Below are 18,920 nucleotides of genomic sequence, written 5' to 3'. Positions count from 1 at the left end.
CCAACGCCAAGGTTTTTGCTGATCCACCGGGGGCCGGTGGCAGAGCATTCTCCGATGCATGTTTTTCCCTTTGGGAGAACAAGTCTCTTGTTCGTGAGAGAAGACCGCCACTGGGCATCAGCGGTCCCCGTACGCTTATGGTTCTCCTCCATGGGCGGAGGGAGAGCCTTGTCTCCAAACCTTTTCTTCAGGAGAGGTTGCTCTTGAGCTGGAACAGTCTCCCCTTCGGTAGGAGTCTGCCTTACATTCCTCTCTGGAGGTTCTTAGGGTGAAAGGGTTTGTTACCCCTCTCCATCCTGGACATTCTCCTCCCTGGGTTGTGAGGAAACGTCTCTTTGAACATGCTGGTTCTCCTCATGTTGACCCCTCGGGGTTACATGACGATCACCCTTTGAGCTGGCGTGATCATGAGCCTTCGGGCTCTCATGTTGATCCTGCTGGTTCTCATGACCCTAGGAGTCCTTCGGGCCTCCGTCGCACTGAACCTTCAGGTTCTCGTGACTTGGAACTTCCGAGTTCCAGTTACGTTGAGCCTTTGGGATCTCGTGCCATCAGTCACGCTGGACCTTCGGTTTCTCGTGGCAGGGAGGTTTCGTTCTCCTGTTACGTTTGACCCTTTGGGCGGGCCAGTCGCGCTGAACCTGACAGTTCTCGTGACCCTCGTCATGCTGAGTTTTACTCTCCTGACAGACTCTTCAGACTCTGGTCGCACGGAGCCTTCGGTCTCATGCTACTGGCGCTATGTGGAACCTACGGGTTCTCGCAACCCTTGTCCTGTTGGTGTCCATCCTCCTACAGGATTTGGTGACGAGGTACCTCAGGGTCCTCTTCACGTGGATTTCTTTGAGTCGCGCAACCTGGAGTCTCACGATTTTCCTTCCTCACAGAACTCCTCTTGCCTCGCTCTGATGGTTGCTTCGTCCTCGGACAAAATTCCATTGGCGTTTCTGGCTGCAGGTCACCCTTCCTGGGATAAATCTTCCACCAGGAGTGATGTCCATCAATCTCTCCAGTCTCAGGGGCTTCCACTGCCTCAGACAACACAGTCGCCCATGCGACAACACACAGATTCCATCCCTAAGGGCAGGCCTGTGCCGATCTTGCCTGCTGGGAAACCGCCTACAGGCAAGAGGGCTAAGGAACCTTCTGAGGTTCCTAAGCTCAGGGATCCGTTTCTTCCTAAGGAGCTCCCTCCCAGCGACCCCCAATGCCTGCGAGCATTATCCAACGTAATGTGGTAAGCCATGATGGGGGTCACTCACCGTTCCCATTCCTAATGAGGCACTCTTAGGATTCCTCTGTTGCCACTTCTCATTCCTGGGGCCTCTCCTACTGCCGATTCCAGGAGGAGTTCTTACGATTACACTCCAGCGGTTCCCACAGACCAGCAGAGCCTATAAGGCCCTCGCTGATGAAGGAATGCAGAGAGCCCAAGGATTTATTTACAATCCCTAAATCCTTGGCTAGGCTTCCTCCTTCGCTGCCTATTAGGCAGTTAGAAGCTAGCACGTCCACAGCAGTTTCCTTGTCTCCGGCCTGTCCCAATGGGTGGTAGCTCGGAAGTGGAAGAGCAAAGAGGTTTGAGGATTACACTTTGCCAGCTGCTGCTAGCCCTAAGCTAATTGAGGATGAGCGGAAGGAATCGGAGCATGCCTTCTGGCAGATTCTGTCCTGCATTTGTTCCATCAGTGTTCTGCCAGATACATCAGTAGCTCCTCTTGATGGAAAGGAAATGGTCCTGGACCAGTTTTATGGTACTCGGAAATCCCTGAAGGCCAGTGCAGCTCTGCCCTGCTCTATGGAGTTGAGGAGTGCCAAGCAGAAGACAGTGTCCCAGGTAACTGGATATACCTCCTCTCTTTCCAACTCATCCTCCAAGCTCCTCCTATCTCAGTATGTTTTTCAGAGGAGATACTGTATTATGAAATTCTTGGGGGAGTCTCTCCCTACCTTGTCTCTCAACCATTCCATAGGGGCACTCTCGAGGGCCACTCCCTTCGAAAAGCTCACGGGACTTCCAGTCTTGTTCTCGACTTCCGAGATCCTCAACCAGGAGAAGGTCGCTAAGTATGCCATGCAAGCAACTGTAGCTCGAATTCTGGTTGGGTTCTTTAGGACAACTGATTCGATCTAAGGATCTGTCTCGGGAGTCCTCCTGGAAGTATATAGAGACTCCTATTGTATGGTACTTGGGCCATTTAGTTTCTCTCCCATCAGGTGGTGAACCTTCGAGGGCAACGCCATCCTGAAGAGGAGGGATGCCGTCCTAGGAAGACTCCATAGGCAACGCCCTCAGGCCGAGGTGGAGAGACTCAGGAATTTACCTTTTGAAGGTAATTCCCTTTTCAACCCCCGAGGATGTCGATCGGGTGGCAGGAGTTGGAGGAAGTCCAGCCAGGTCCCCTTCATCCAAAAGGTCTTAACAGCCAGGCCTTACACTTCTCAGCCACAGCGGAAACCAGCTCCGAAACCGCAGACAGAGGGCTAAAGACCCTAAACAACAGGGTCTGAAGGGGGTCTAAACAGGCCTTTCGTGGAGGGAAGGGATGGTGGGTATTTGGCCGAGGTTGATCCCAATAGGACAGGCAGTCCTCCCATTTGTCCACCTATGGGGGGATGCCTGCAAAGCCGCTGGCAGAGGTGGCTTCATCACGGGGCCGAGCCCTGGACAATCGAGGTGATTGGTTCGGGGTATCGCGTCTCATTCACTCTCTCTCCCTCCACTGACTCGAGTGTCTTTTCCCTCGAACTCCTATGCGAAGGTATCAGCACAATAATGTGCCCTCAGGGCAGTAGTCCAGACCATGATGGAGAAGGGCGCTCTCCAAGAGGTCCTCGATGGGTCCCCAGGCTTCTATAGTCGACTCGTTTTTGTGAGAAAGGCGCCTGGAGGCTGGAGACCAGTCGTCGACCTCTCAGCTCTAAACGGTTATGGAGACGGCCGACACAAGTCAGACAAGCGATAAGACCGCAGGACTTCATGTGCACTCTAGATCTAAAGGTCGCATACTTCCAGATCCCAATCCACCCATATTCCAGGAAGTATCTAAGATTCATGCTAGACCAGAAGCATTACCATAGCTGTTCTTTGGTCTTTCCACAGCATCCAGGTTGTCACGAGAGTGTTTGCCCTAGTGTCATCTTTAGCTCACAGAGTCAGCATCCGTTTCCTAGGATACTTGGACGACTGGCTGATTCTAGCATACTCGGAGGCAGTCCTTTTCCTCCACCGAGACAAGCTTCTAAGGTTTTGCCAGGATCTGGGGATAGTGGTAAACCTGCAGAAGTCTCATCTGCTTCTCTCTCAAGAACTGGTATACCTGGGCATGTGTATAGATACCTCAAGGCACGAAGCTTTCCCATCAGACGAAAGGATTCAGAGGATGGGGAAGATAGCACAGACCTTCCTCAGGCGGGAAGAGCTCCCGGCGCAGAGCTGGCGTCGCCTTCTAGGTCACCTGTCTTGTCTGACGTGACTGGTTCCCAATAGTCGCCTCAGGATGAGATCTCTCCAGGAGCGTCTGAAATCCCAATGGAATCAGTCCAGCGATTCCAAGGATCATCTAGTCCTCATAGAACTAGAGGAATGGTAGCATCTCAAATGGTGGCTGGCAGATGCGAATCTCTGCAAAGGGATGATCTTTTCATTCCTACCCTAGAGATGATGCTCTTTTCAGATACATCAAAAGAAGGGTGAGCGACCCACGTGCTGCACCACTACATCTCCGACCAATGGTGTGAATCGGAAAGGTACCAGCACATAAATCTGTTAGAGATGATGGCAGCCTTCCTGGCCCTCAAACAGTTCCACTTAGTCCTGGCGGGCAGTCCGTGTTATTGATGAGCGACAATACCATGGTAGTAGAGTGTCTGAACAAACAAGGTGGTACCTTTTCGCAGCAGCTGTGCCATCTTGCAGTAGAGATACTCAGATGGGCAGAAGACAAGTCAGTGACTGTATCAGCTCATTTTATTCCAGGCAAGCAGAACAGACAAGCTGAGCAGGGCGACTCAGATAGTGGGCACCAAGTGGTCTTTGAATCCTCTAGTATCGAACAAAGTCCTGACTTTGTGGGGTTCCCAAACTGAAGATCAGTTCGCAACAGCCTTGAACTTCAGGCTCCCGTTATATAGTACTGCTCCCTAGTCCCGGATCCCCAAGCCCTTTGATAAGATGCTTTCTAACGACATTTCCCCCTTTTTGTCTGATGAGCAGTCCTCAACCATGCAGAGTGGATCTCGGACTTCTGCAACTCCTCACAGAGATTCCGAGGGAACTCCTTCCACAGCATGACCTGCTCAAGCAACCACATGCCAACATCTACCACAGAACTGTAGCTTCGCTCACGCCTGGAGACCGTCCAGCACTTCCTCACACAGAGGGGCTTTACGTTACTTGTCCCCAGTCAGAGCTTAGACCTCCTCCTTGGAACGTGGTTCGGGTCCTTCGGTCTCTGAAGAGCCCCCCTTACAAACCATTACGCCAAACTTCCGATCACCACTCACGTAGAAGACAGTGTTCCTGCTCGCTTTGGCCTCGGCCAAAAGAGTTGGTGAACTGCAAGGTCTATCTGCTGACGTCTCTCACTCCAGGAGATGGGGAAAAGTAATCCTCAGCTATGTCCGTGAGTTCGTTGCCAAGACTCAAAATCCATGTGTGCTGGACTCAGGGTTCGGCCAATTCTGGATAGAGAGTTCATTCTGTAACAGAAGGTCCAGACCAACTGTTATGTCCAGTAAGCGCTTTTTGTTAGCAAGGGGAAGGTCAAGAGGAGAGTCACTAGGAAACCATTTCCTCTTTGGATCAGGAAAGTGATTGAGAGAGAGCTCTTTCCAGACAACCCAGAGCTCATGGTGTCAAGGGCATTGCAACTTCCCTGGGATTCAAGAAAAACTTCTCTGTGGTGCAGGTACTGCAAGTAGGCGTGTGGAAGCGTCAAACGACCTTCACCCCACTACCTGTAAGATGTAACCCACAGGAACATGGAGACCTTTTCCATTGGTGCTGTGGTGGCCGCACAACAAGTGGTCTAACGCCTCAAGCTCCTTGATGGACAAGTAGCAGAGGGTTGAGGGCTGAGGTTACCCTGGTTAGTCTGGGGGTGAATAAGAAAGTATGACTGGCTTCTTTCTTCCTTTCACCTCCCCCCTGTAGGTAAACAGCACCGCAAGAGCACACCTGACCTCACCTCTCTGCAGGTAAGACTCATTTCCCTTGTGCATCCTGAGTATTTTTATATAATTTTTACATCCCCAATACCTCTTGAGGGAGGGTATTGGGTAAGTCTTAGAACTCTAGGCTTGTACTCGAGTTCCTATGTAAAGACAAGCCACTGGTCTCTCACACACAAGCTTCTGTAGGCTGCTATCAATGCGTAACCCTGTATCGGCACTTTATGATTTTAGTGAGTATATGGTTCCTACTACTTCAATATCAGATCAAAATATAGAAAATCCTGGGTCATAGCAGAGGCCAGTTGGTAGGACTTCCTCTCTCCTAAGAGTAAGTCACCCCTATAAATAGCGAAAGGTTTGTATTTGCGCCGGAACAAATAACAAATTTGGAGGTACTGTAATTTGTATTTTTCCCTAGCATACAATCCTGGAGCTATTTATACAAATTGGCTCGCCACTCTGTCTCCTAAGAAGTCCTGCCAGAAAGCAAAAGTGGTTACTCAGCCGAGTGGTTAGAGTGAGCGGGGTAGCCGGTCTACCCCACCCCCCACCCCCACTTGCTAACTAGTGGATGGGGTTAGTTATCCCTCACTAAAATTGTCTTGGCTAGTCTTTCAGCTTTGCCAAAAAGTAATACCCATATAAATAATTCCAGGTTTCGTTATCTCCAAATTTGTTATTTGTTCCGTAACCGAAATACAAACCACGCTATTTACAGAGGGTTTACCTTTAAGCGCAGCTGAAATGGCGAGCCATTAGAATTTAACGAGGGTGTATTACCCCCGCGCTAGTTAGCGAGGGGGTAGGGGAGTGGTAGCTAGCTACCCCTCCCCCCCTCTCACAGATGAATGCTCACTTTCACTTTTGGCTCGGACTGTGACAGACGTCTCTGTCTTGGTCCTCTCTTGGCAGCCATTGTTTGTTTTGTCTTTACTTAATCGCTTACTTTTCATTTACTCAATATATATGTAAACATGTTTTCATGTTTGTATATATAATTGAGTATAGAAATCAGTAAGTTTCCTTTTCTGAGTTGTGTGTGTAGTGTACGATATCTACGTGGAGTCCTCGGCAGTTAGGCCACCACGGCGTAATTTTATGGGTGGCGATCGAGTTTGACTTATGTCTTTCTCTCTCTCTCTTGAGGTCGTTCACCCTTTTACTACGTGTTACTACGCCCTTGTAGCTTCCTTTCCGTGTGGGGGTGTTGCTACGCCGTACGTTTGTCTCAGTTAGTTTATGAATCTAATTGTAGTTGTTTTTTTTATTTCAGCTTGTAGAACGATTCCTTTCGGGGTTTTCGTTCTTTCTTTAGTGTTCATTCATTTTTAAATTACATAATTACATAGATACATAATCATAATTGTTATAATTCTGTTTTGGTTACAGCTCTACTTCCGTGAGTGTAAGTGGTTGTGAGGGCACGTGCCTGTTGTGTAATTCTCGTTTCCTTTCCCTCGGGATTCCTCTTCGGAGCCTTCCCGGGGGAATGAATGTGTACTAATGTTTTTTGTTTTATTTTTTTACAGTTACCGATCTCGTTCGTTTCTGTAATATGGCAACGGTGTGAGCTGTCTTGTTGAGTCCCGGGGATTCGGCTGTTGCTGCCTCCCCCCTTGTATTTTCGTCAGGGGCGTGTCCCCTTCTACTGGAAGTACTCCCGTGACGACGGACAGCTCTCCAGTTCATTTTAAAACTCTCAGGAGGCTTGCCTCCTTGGGCGGGTAACTTTCCTTCCGAGGGAAGTTTTTCCTGTCCAGGCTTGAGTTTTTCCCCTTTTGGGGGGTTCTTCTCTTGCCGACGGACAACGGTCTTCCGACGGACATCAGTCTCCTGGCGGACAGACAACGGTCTTCCGACGGTCATCAGTCTCCCGACGGACAACGATCCCTTCGGGGCAAAGGGTTGCCTCCCACGGGGGTTCTTCCCTTGCGTGTCAGGGTTCCCCTGCGCGCCCTTCTGCTGTGTTCTCTCCTGCTCCTGCTCAGTGTTAGCGCACAGGCGCTCTCCTGCTCATCAGCGCTCTCCTGTTCGTCAGCGCTCTCATGATGATCATCCCTGCTGTTCCTGTTGGTTCCTGTTACGCGCCCACGTTCGCCCTCGCGATCTAGAACTTCGGTTCAGGTCGGGGTCAAGGACTCTTCTTCTATGCGCAGGCTTCCACGCGTTGCCTTCTGCTCGTCAGCCATCATCAGCTCGCCAGCGATCACCTGTCTCGGCGATCTCCGGATCGCCCGCGTGTGTTACAGCCGGCACGCCAACGTTCTCCAACACTTCTGAAGGAACATGGTTCGCCAGCTACTAGCTCACCTGCGCATGCTGCTCGCCATCGCGCCCACCTGCGATCGCGCCCACCTGCGGATGCTGCTCGCCACCGCGCGATCGCCCACCTGCGGATGCTGCTCGCCACCGCGCGACCGCCCACCTGCGGATGCTGCTCGCCACCGCGCGACCGCCCACCTGCGGATGCTGCTCGCCACCGCGCGACCGCCCACCTGCGGATGCTGCTCGCCACCGCGCGACCGCCCACCTGCGGATGCTGCTCGCCACCGCGCGACCGCCCACCTGCGCATGCTGCTCGCCACCGCGCGACCGGCCACCTGCGCATGCTGCTCGCCACCGCGCGACCGGCCCACCTGCGCATGCTGCTCGCCACCGCGCGACCGGCCACCTGCGCATGCTGCTCGCCACCGCGCGACCGCCCACCTGCGCATGCTGCTCGCCACCGCGCGACCGGCCACCTGCGCATGCTGCTCGCCACCGCGCGACCGCCCACCTGCGCATGCTGCTCGCCACCGCGCGACCGCCCACCTGCGCATGCTGCTCGCCACCCGCGCGACCGCCCACCTGCGCATGCTGCTCGCCACCACCGCGCGACCGCCCACCTGCGCATGCTGCTCGCCACCGCGCGACCGCCCACCTGCGCATGCTGATCGCCACCGCGCGACCGCCCACCTGCGCATGCTGATCGCCACCGCGCGACCGCCCACCTGCGCATGCTGATCGCCACCGCGCGACCGCCCACCTGCGCATGCTGCTCGCCACCGCGCGACCGCCCACCTGCGCATGCTGCTCGCGATCGCTCACCTTCGCATGCTGCTCGCCATTGCGCGATCACTCACCTGCGCATGCTGCTCGCCATCGCGTCGGCATGCCACAACGCGTCATCGCCAACCTGCGCGTTAGCGCTCACCAGCTCACTACCGATCGCCTGTTGATCCATATCGCCAGCGGTCTTCCTCGCCCACGCGGCAGCGCGTTTCCTTGCCATCGCGCTAACGCTTGCGTTCGCCGCCTCGGACTCGCGCTCATTCACCTGCCCACCCTCGCGACCGCTCGCCTGCGCGACCATTCGCCTGCGCGACCGCTCGCCTGCGCGACCGCTTCGCCTGTGCGCCCGCGCGATCATTCGCCTGCGCGCCCACACGCCCACGTGCCTGCACGTCTACGCTCATGCGTGTCCGCGCCCATGCTCTCCAATGTTCGCCCACGCGCGAACCGACGGTTTTCCGTCGCGCAGACGGACGGTTTTCCGTCGCGCGGACGGACGGTGTTCCGTCGCGCGAACCGACGGTGTTCCGTCGCGAGAACCGTGCGAACCGACGGTGTTCCGTCGCGAGAACCACGCGAACCGACGGTGTTCCGTCGCGCGAACCGACGGTGTTCCGTCGCGCGAACCGACGGTGTTCCGTTGCGCGAACCGACGGTGTTCCGTCGCGCGAACCGACGGTGTTCTGTCGCACGAACCGACGGTGTTCCGTCGCGCGAACCGACGGTGTTCCGTCGCGCGAACCGACGGTGTTCCGTCGCGCGAACCGACATTGTTCCGTCGCACGCCGTCGCGCGAACCGACGGTGTTCCGTCGCTCGAACCTACAGTGTTTCTTCGCATAAACGTCGGCTTATTTCTTGCAGTATCCATTGCTCGTCTATGGGTTATTGCTCGCCGACCACCAGCTCTTGCCCTTCCTACCACGCTCGCCCTCCTTCTGCGCTCCTTCGCTCACCTTCGTTTGCGTTCCTGCGTTACCGCGCATGGGCGCTTCCACGTTCGCCCACGCGCAAATCTTTGAATTACCATCGCGCGAGCTCCAGGGCGATTGCGACCACGATTCCCAATGGGGTTTTCGCAGCATGGCCAGCCTGGCGAGTTCTTCTGGAGCGTATTTCCAGAACACGGCCTCACCCCGTAAACACAGAGCATGGCACTTGCAATAATAGGAGAAACTTCAGGGAGATCTGAGCAACACTCCTCTTTCCAGAACCTGGGTTAGCCCTTCCCCGTCATTCCCTGGAAGGATTTTTGGCGGGGGGGCTTTCCGTTCGAGATTTCTCCATCGGACAAGGGGTGACTGCTTACCCCTTCCTCTGGGGGCTTACGAGGTCCTTTCCCTCCTTGGTTACGGCCCGAGGTTTGGTTCAAGGAAGCTACAGGAAGATCATGGGTATTTTCCTCCTCTCGAGCTCAGGCACCTTGGCCTTTCGTCGTTAAGTATCTAACTTGCGGACAAGCTCGATGTTGTACCATCTGGATGCGCTGACTGAGGGCTTCCTTCGGGTGTCTCATCTGTGGAGGTCGACGACCTCAGACACCCTTCCATCCTTGAGAAGAGTTTGTTTGTGCCCAAGGACAGAGACTTAGACAGCGGCTGTGCGGAGGAAATCGACTTCCGTTTTCACTCCTCCAAGGCGCTTTCTTCCAGACTCTGCAGGGCTCCAGCGCCCTTTTCTTTCAACCACGTCGGCCTAAGTTATCGGCTACGACAACTGGGACAAGGTGTCCAATTGCAGTTTCCTCCTGTCAGGAACAGATGGCACGGGAGGCTTCCCCGGGGGGGCATAGTCCTAAAAGGAGCGGCAGAGTTCACGAACTCTAGGATTGCAGGTTTTTCGCTGGGAGGATGCTTAAGGTTACTCATCCGAATGACAGCTTCCCGATGCCCATTCCCGCACAATCTCTGTGATCAGCCAAGGATATCGCGCCTGCCGTCTCTGTCAGCGAATTCAGTGTCTCTGAACCTCTATGCCATAGCGTCAGCAAGAGTTGCCCGGTTAGGCAGAATGATCCATACCTTAGGCGAAGGTCTTCCATAGGATCATCGACGGCTTCACCCCCGGCCTCTTCAGTCGATCCTTTCTTGTAAGGAAGGATCTGAGAGAGGAGTTCCGTAGTCGACCTCTCAGCCCCTGATCAAGTTTGTCGAACAAACTTCGGCCAGCGTAGAACAGCAGAATCGATCAGACTGGTAACGAGGCGACAGGACTCCTTAAACCCTGGATCGGAAGGACGGGTACTTTCAGTTTCCATTCCATCCATCTTCCAGGGAGCTCGTCGAATTCAGCCTAGACTGCAAGTATTCCTGCTTATGATGCAGTGTGGCTATCCCGCCGTGGCATAGCAGGTTTTTTCCCCCAGAGAACTCTCCCTGCCTTCCTCATGGCCGCTCAGGTGCAGGCTTCCGCCTCCTCTGCTGTTTGGAGGGCTGGTCAACTCCGGTAGGCTCGGGTTCGACCTTCTTCAGCGCCGGGACAAGCTTCCGGATGCTTACCATGAGTGCGGGTTCATGGTATTTTGCTTGGAGCCTTCTCTTCTTCTGCCTCAACATCTGGAGTATCTGGCCATGATATTGAGTCAACGGCCTTACCACGTTGGAAACCCCGCTTCTCGTCCGTCCAGCGAGGTTAAGCAACGTCGGTTCTGGTCGGTACTTGGATGGGTGACCACCTGGGGACGCCAGATTCTGTTACCACATCCTCCGAGCCTTCCTTTCAGTTGACTGTAGCAAGACTGAGGAGAGTCGCAGTACCTGTTCTCAGTCAAGCAGAGCTTTCAGCCCTACCTTGGAACGTTTCCTAGTTCTCCTTTCCTCATTGACCCGTCTATAGTCCGATCGGTCGCCTCAGGATAAGTTCCATGTGGGGCGGTCCAAGTTCCGGTGGCTTCAGGAAATGTTTAACCAGACTTCCTGGCCCCTATTGGACCAGCGGAACTATTAGACCTGCAATGGGTGTTGACCTATGGAGCCTTTTGATGGTAGTGGATATTCTCGTCCTTTCCCTACATTCTTGATGCTGTTCTCGGACTCGTCAAAGGAAAGGGGGGGGGGCATGTTCCGGTCCAGGCCTATGGTCAAGACCTGAAGGATACCTCTCCATTATTCAGGCAGGCTTAGGGGCCTTAGTCTGGCCCCTCTACAGATCCTACAGCTCCTGCCGAGTCGCCCCGTGCGCGTCGACTTCATGATTCTGGCGTATTCTAACCGGCAGGGGACGCATTTTCACACCTTCACATCTTGCAGTAGAGATGCCGGGATGATTGAGATTCTCTCAATACCACCATCGGCTCTCTCATTCCAGGCAGGGAAATGTTCCCTCCGACTATCCGAGCAGAGCCTCGTAGAGAGAGTGTACCTGGGGGTCTTTGACCTTGGGTTACCAGCAAGTCCTGGTCTGGGGGACCTGATCGCGACAGCTTGGAACCTCAAGCTTCCGCTGTTCTTCCCCCCAGTCTCAGACCCCGAGACTCTGGCAAGATGCATTCCGGTGATGGTGGGACAACTTCGACGCCTGCGTCTTCCCTCCTTTTTGTCTGTGGACAATGGGTCTCAACAAGACCAGGTTGTCTGTCAACCTTTCAATGGGAGAGCTCCACTGGGACTATGCGCAGAACGGTTTCTGGACCCTCTGCTTCCCTTGACGGAACTCCCGGGAGAGCTTCTCCCACGGCGCAGACTACTCAAACAACCACACTGCGACATCTCTCCCGAACCGGGGCGTCGCTTCGTCTTCATGCCTGGAGACACTACGCCTCCTCCTCAAGAAGAGACAACCCGCTACAGTCGCGGTACGGAGGTCGCGTCATCTGCGATAGTCATCCATAGGGGTCTTCCAGGCAAAGTGAAGAGTCTAAGGTGGTTGGTGCCGTGGGAGATATACCTCTTCCCTTGAGGCCTCTTCTCCAGCAATAACGGTTTTATTGCCTTTCGGCGGGAGGAAACTCCTTTCCGCTCTCGGCAATGAAGCCTGTCGCTCAGCCTTTCCCTGACCTTCAGGCTTAAAGGAATAACTTTTTCCTGCCCGCTGGATCTATCCTCGCTCATGCGAAGCTACGATCGTCCCTGCCCTAGTCGGAGGAAGACCTCCAACTTGGAGCAGGGCTCGGACTTTTAGTCCTTTAAGAGATCTTCTCAAGACCCTTTACGACAGGCCTCGGATTGTATTCCGCCTTGGGTCTCCTGCTCACTCTGGCCACGGCCAGTGTGTAAACAATCTTCTTGGTCTTTTAAGACTCCCCCCTTTCTAAGGAAGAGGGGAAGGCAACATTCAGGTTCGCTCCTGAGTTGTTGGCTAGACTCAGAATCTGGGGGTCCCGGCCCTTCGGTCCAATTCCTTCAAGATTTCGAGTCTCCATTCTGTATCTGATGTCCCAAGACCTTCTCTTTCTTGCCAGTAAAGGAATCGAGAGGTTAGCGCTGGGAACAACTGCAGTTTGTCCTCAGTTGTAGCCGATTTGGGAGCACAAGGACGACACAGGGGAGAGTCACCAGTATACCTCTTCAGCCCGGACTCAAGGACATTCATCGCGACCTGTCTCCAGACCCTCCCCCGTCACGTCGCCCTACAGCACGATGTTGGATACATCGCAACGTCCCTCGCCTTCGAGTAATACTACTCTGTGACGCAGGTGCTACAAGCTGGAGTCTGGAAGCGTCTAATGACCTTCGCAGCCCGCTTCCTGCAGGGCGTGACCAACAGGAGTCTCGATACGTTTTCTATCGCTCTGTGGTGGCTACACAACAGCTGGTCTAACCTCAGGCTCCTTTTTGGACAGGTAGCAGAAGGTTGAGGGCATTGTTATCAGGTTTTAGTCTGCATGAACGAAAGAAGTATGTCTGGCCCTTATTTCTTTCTTCATCATCCCCTCTACGGGGGAGCAGCATCCTGGTCTCTGCATAGCTGACCTCGAAGCTCTGCAGGTAAACCATGCTTCCTTGTGTTCCGAGTATTGAGTCAATACTGTCGCGTCCCCCATACCTTGACGAGGTGGTATTGGGAACGTCCTAACCCAGAGTTCCTTCTGGAACTCCAGGTCAACTGCCTAGGACGGGTCACACTTCTTCCTTCACACACAGCTTACGTAGGACACATGGTTCCTTGCGGAGCAAGGAACTTGTGAGGTGCAGGGACTCCTTTTCTCGAGTGCGACTCACTCGGATTCTGAGTCCCCGGGTAAAGCCAAAGCCAGTATGGCTGGGGACTTTCCACCCTACTTAAGGGGTAAGTCACCCTCTGTAAATAGCATGGTTTGTATTTCGGTTACGGAACAAATGACAAATTCGAAGATAATTTGTATTTTTCCTAACCATACAAACCTTAGCTATTTACACATATTTGCCCGCCAGCCCTGTCCCCCAAGACAAGTCCTACCTCTAAGTGAAAGTGAGCATTCATCTGTGTGTGAGGGGGGGGGAGGGGTAGCTAGCTACCACTCCCCTACCCCCCCGCTAACTAGCGCGGGGGTAATACACCCTCGTTAAATTCTAATGGCTCACCATTTCAGCTGAGCTAAAAGGTAAACCCTCTGTAAATAGCTAAGGTTTGTATGGTTAGGAAAAATACAAATTATCTTTGAATTTGTCATATCCGCTGACTGTATCACTAAATTAACACCCATATGCCATGTATCAAGAGGCAAGTGAAAATTTAGGAGATGCCCTGGTGAAAAGCTAAAATAGTGATTTAGGTGTCTGGGAACATTTTGACATATGTAACCTGTTAAGCTAACAATGATTAAGGCTGATACATGCTGCTGCTGCTGCTTTTTTTTTTTTTTTTTTTTTTATTATAATGCCAGCTGTTCATTATCTACACCTCCTCACAAATGACTACGGTTTGTTTGTTCCAATACAGAGACTTACCTCGAACTACTTTCTTAGGAGTTACCTGGAATCTCCTCTCAACCGACCAGAGTTTTGTGTAGTCTACCCTACTTCCGTTTTCTGTGGGGGACTAACCCAGGAGTAAGGAGAACGTGCCCTGAGGGTAGTCCTGAGCTAGGTCGGCGTTAGCTTGGGTCTCGCTCGTCAGTAAGTTCTCTGGTCGCGTCGTGATACCATCACGCCGCTCTCAATTCTCTTGCGACCCTTTGTGTCCCGATTCGTGTGTCCCACGTGGTTACCGCGTGGTATCTCTGTGCATCTCCCTTGTGTTCTCGCGTGTTCACTTCTTTCCCTTGTGTTTCTCAAGTGATTTCCTTATTCATTCCCTTCGTGCCTGTGTCTTGTGGTTGTGTTGTGATGGAGCAGACCCGCCGTTGTCCTGGGCCTAGAGCCGGGAAATTGTGTGGAGCGTTCCTTTCCAAGCCGGAGGTGGACCCGCATTCCCTTTGCTCTTCCTGTAGAGGCAGAGTGTGTTCGCCGACGGATACGTGCTCGGAGTGTGTTAGCTGGAATGAAATCCAGTGGGTGCGTTATAGCACAAAGAAGAAGAAATCATCTAAACGATCTCCCAGGAAGACAAGCATCTCTTCGCCATTACCGTCGCCAGGTGGACGGTCTAACGGGGCTTCTGTCTCTTCTTCCCCTACCCAGGGTAGGGGACGAGGTAAGTCCGTTGCGGGGAAAGTGCCGAGGGCGCTTCCCCAAGAGTCTAATTTACATGATGTGGGGGTTGCTGGGCCATCACAGGCTAGTGGGGGGCCTGATAGTGCTGTGTCTGGGGGTTTTGGAGACTCTGCCCTTGTGATTGGGGGGCACGTCTCCTCCGATGACCCCATGTGGAGTAACACTGTGCCTGTCTCTTCGCCCGCGTCTTGGGCCTGTGTTTCAGGTACTTCAGCAGCTGATAGCGTCCAGGAGAGATTAGACTCGACGGTAGGGGAGCCCTTCGGGTGGAAGCTCCCGAAAACGCCAGGTAGGTCCCCGTTACGGATGGAAGATGGCCTAGATACCTGGTTCCCCAGCGTAGTGCGTCCGACCTCCTTTCCAGCTCCTCTGACGGAGGTTCCGGACTCGTTTTTACAACCCTCGACCTCTGGAACTCAACAGGTCGCGAAGACCTCCGTGGCCCCCGCTCCCGTCCGTCGGTCGGGTTATGCAGTAACGTCGGGATCTTCGGAGGGCGGCTCTTCGGTCTCTTCAGAGGGTGAAGCGAGGAGGAGGCGCCGACGGCGGAGGGAGAGGTCCAGGAGCAGGTGTTCCCGCTCAAGGTATAGTAGAAGACGATCCAGGTCACCGAGGAGGAAGTACAGGAAGAGTAGGTCCCCCAATGGTGAATGGGTCTTCGTTCCCCGCAGGAGCGAGTTTCAGCGTTCTCCAAGCCGCCGGTCCAGAGATTATTCGCCACGAAGGCCCTCGGTCAGCCACAAGTATGACCCTCGCAAGGAACAGAGCAAGAAGGCCTCTTCAGGCAGGCGTAAGACCGCGAAGCTTCCGGCTCAACCCGCCCAGCGGGGGGAGCCATGCTTTCGGACGGGCAGCCTGGTCGGGTCAGCACAGCTGACTCGGCCCTTGGACTCACAGGAACGGTTTCCTCCGTCGGGCCAGCCCACGGAAACCGCGTCCTCGTCCTCCAAAGATATTTTACGGACGGTAGTCCTTGCCGACACGGCGATTCCCGTCCCGACACCCGGACCTAGTGCGGAGGTTTCCGTCGGAGCAGACCGCTACCACCGCAGGGAGGTGCTCGTTGAGCCGGAGCCACGACGCCCGTTGGGAGCGCCCGTTGACCCGGCACCTCGGAATCAGGCAGAGGGTGTTGCTGACGACAGGGAAGGTTCCCCAACCGAGGACTCGGCATATCGTAGGGTGATAGGCCTGATACGCAGACATCACCGAATCGAAGAATCTGTTCCAGCCGACGAGGACTCCTGGCGGTCCAGCCTAAGTCAGCTGATGGAGGCCCCCCGTGCAGCAGAAAACCTCCTTGGCGCTGCCTGTGGCCAGGGATTTGGTCCTGGGCCGTGCCCACGTGGACAAGATTGTGGCAGGCAATGCCGAGGTCCCCAAGTCACAGCTCCTCAAAGTTACTACAGGGACTCAGGTCCCAGAGTAAGTTTTATGTCCCAGAAGGGCAGCGACCGGGAGCCTGCAAAATAGAATCTTCCCTGGAAGTATTGAGCCAGGGTGCCCCAGAAGACAGAGCCGCATCAGCCCCGATTTGTTTTTCGCAGTCGGAGGCTGCAATGATGGAAGAAATGTCCAAAGATTTGGTACACGTCGCCTCCTGGTTGGACTGGTGGGCCTCCACTCTGGTAGGTGTGCAAGCCACCTACGACTTGACAGACCGGCGCAACAAGATCTCCTGAAAGAACTTATCATCTACGGGGGCAAGACCTTGAAATTCTTGACTTATCAGTCTCTTGCCCTATCAGCTAACTGGGTACAGTACTTCGGAAAAGGGATACTATCTTGGCCAAGCTTTCCCGGAAGATCCCGGACAGAGAAGCAAGGGGTTTGAGGAGCCTACCTGTGTGGGGTGACTCCCTGTTTCCATTGAAACAGCTGGAGGAGCTAATGGAAAAGGTCTCAAAAAGGAAGGAGGTGAGCACACCCAGACCTCAACCCGCGAGGAGACCCGCCTACAAGAGGTCAACGTCGGATGGTCCCTCTACTTCTCGTGCCTCTCCTAGCCTGACGAGGAGAGGCACTTGGGCTCAACCACCACAGAGGAGCCCCAGCAGCGTCTGCCTCTTTTAGGACGGCATATTCAGCGTCCAGGAGAGGGCGTTCAGGCCGCTCCTCCAGGAGGAGATAGAGTGGGAGGCCCCCTACTCCTGCCCAAGCCTCAGGTTGGGGGATGCCTCAGACAATATTGGCAGTATCCGTACTGAAAGAAGGGTACAGACTCCCGTTCTTAACGAAACCTCCACCTTTGATTCCAGCCAACCTGGCGGAGTGGCTGGCACCCAAGGACCCATTGAAGAGGGCAGCCCTTCAGGAAGAAGTGTCCACTATGTTGGAGAAAGGTGCTATGGAAGAGGTCTTACATCCTGGCCCAGGCTTCTACAGCCGACTTTTTCTGGTAGAAAAGGCGACAGGGGGATGGAGACCGGTGATAGACCTGTCAGCCCTCAACAAGTTTGTTTGCAAGACGGACTTCAAAATGGACACCCCGAAGTCGGTCTTGCAGTCCTTGAGGGAAAAGGACTACATGATGACCATAGACCTCAAGGACGCATACTTTCAAATCCCGGTCCACCCCTCAAGCAGGAAGTTTCTCCGGGTGAAGTGGGGTGCCCAGATCCTACAGTTCAAGACTCTCTGCTTCTGTTTGTCAACAGCTCCCCAGGTATTCACGAGAGTCTTCACGACAGTTTCGGTGTGGGCTCACGAGCGGGGTATTCGCCTCATTTGGTACCTGGACGACTGGTTGTTCCTTTCCTCCTCAGAGGGAGTTTTGAGGGAGCAAGGTGTAAGGGTGCTTCAATTCTGCAAGGATCTGGGTATCGCGATCAACCGAGAAAAATCGAATCTGTCACCCTCCACCAGGATGACCTACTTTGGGGATGACACTGGACTCCCGACTAGTGAAGGCCTTTCCGTCAGAAGACCGGGTGAACAACCTAGAAAGGATCCTCCTGCCTTTCCTTTCGGGACAACCCAGGAGAGCCAAGGACTGGCAAAGGCTGATAGGACATCTAGTGTCGTTAGAGAAACTCGTTCCCCAAGGGAGGCTCAGGCTCAGGAGCATCCAATGGAACCTGAAGGGTTTCTGGAACCAAGTAGACTCGCCCCACAAATTAATTCCCGTCCTGCCGGACACAATACCCTCCCTGAAGTGGTGGCAGTGTCGGTCGAATACACTCAAGGGGATGCCCTTCGCAACCGAGCCTCCCGAGATGCTCCTGTTCACAGACGCCTCCAACGAGGGGTGGGGAGCACATCTCAACGAGACGGCGAGAGGAACCTGGACGGACGAGGAGAAAGGGCGACACATCAACGTCCTGGAGTTGAAGGCAGTCCAAAAAGCTTGCCTGCAGTTCGTCGAACTTCTAAGGGGAAACACGGTGGCGTTGATGTGCGACAACGCCACAGTAGTCGCGTACATAAAGAAACACGGAGGTCTAAAGTCAAAGGAGTTGTGCGATCTCGCTCTGGAGATCCTGGATTGGGCAGAGTTGAACCAGATAGTGATTTCAGCAAGGTTCATTCCAGGCAAGAAGAACGTCCTAGCCGACGGTCTCAGCAGGATGGGACAAATAGTGGGAACAGAGTGGTCCCTCCTCCCAGAAGTAGCCAGGCTCATCATTCAAAGATGGGGATCGCTGGTGATGGATCTCTTTGCAACCAGGCTGAACGCACAACTCCCCGTGTTTTGTTCTCCTGTCCCAGACCCAAAGGCGGCCTTGGAAGATGCCTTTAAGCACAAATGGGACAACCTCGACGTGTATGCTTTTCCCCCCTTCATATTGATCAGGCAAGTGCTCAACAGAGTAAGGGCAGCCCGAAACTTAAAGATGACTTTGGTAGCGCCCTGGTGGCCGGAGAGGGAGTGATTCGCGGATCTAAAGGACCTGGCATGTCTTCCTCCGTGGCCGCTACCCGACAGGCCAGATCTTCTACAGCAGCCACACTTTCTAAGGTTCCACGACAATCCTCAGTCTCTACGCCTTCACGCCTGGAGACTATCGAGCGGCTCCTGAGGAAGGAGGGATATTCAACAGGAACTGCAGAAAAGATGTCACGTTATCTGAGACGGTCTTCAGCAGCGGTCTACCAAGCAAAATGGGCCACTTTTACGAAATGG

The 18,920-nt window shown here is 54.0% G+C and overlaps 1 protein-coding gene and 1 pseudogene across 1 annotated transcript in view; both read left to right on the top strand.

Moving 5' to 3' along the window:
- Prosalpha4 (proteasome alpha4 subunit) overlaps positions 1-18,920 on the top strand; it is an 87,895-nt gene that overhangs the window by 22,646 nt on the left and 46,329 nt on the right. The gene's annotated exons all lie outside the window — the stretch shown is intronic.
- Positions 10,806-10,924, top strand: LOC137659396 (5S ribosomal RNA; annotated as a pseudogene).

This window comes from Palaemon carinicauda, chromosome 19 (genome assembly GCF_036898095.1).
Source record: "Palaemon carinicauda isolate YSFRI2023 chromosome 19, ASM3689809v2, whole genome shotgun sequence".
In the NCBI taxonomy this organism is placed as follows: Eukaryota; Metazoa; Arthropoda; class Malacostraca; order Decapoda; family Palaemonidae; genus Palaemon; species Palaemon carinicauda.
Note: the sequence above shows the minus strand (reverse complement) of the source record. Positions and strands in the feature narration are given on the sequence as shown.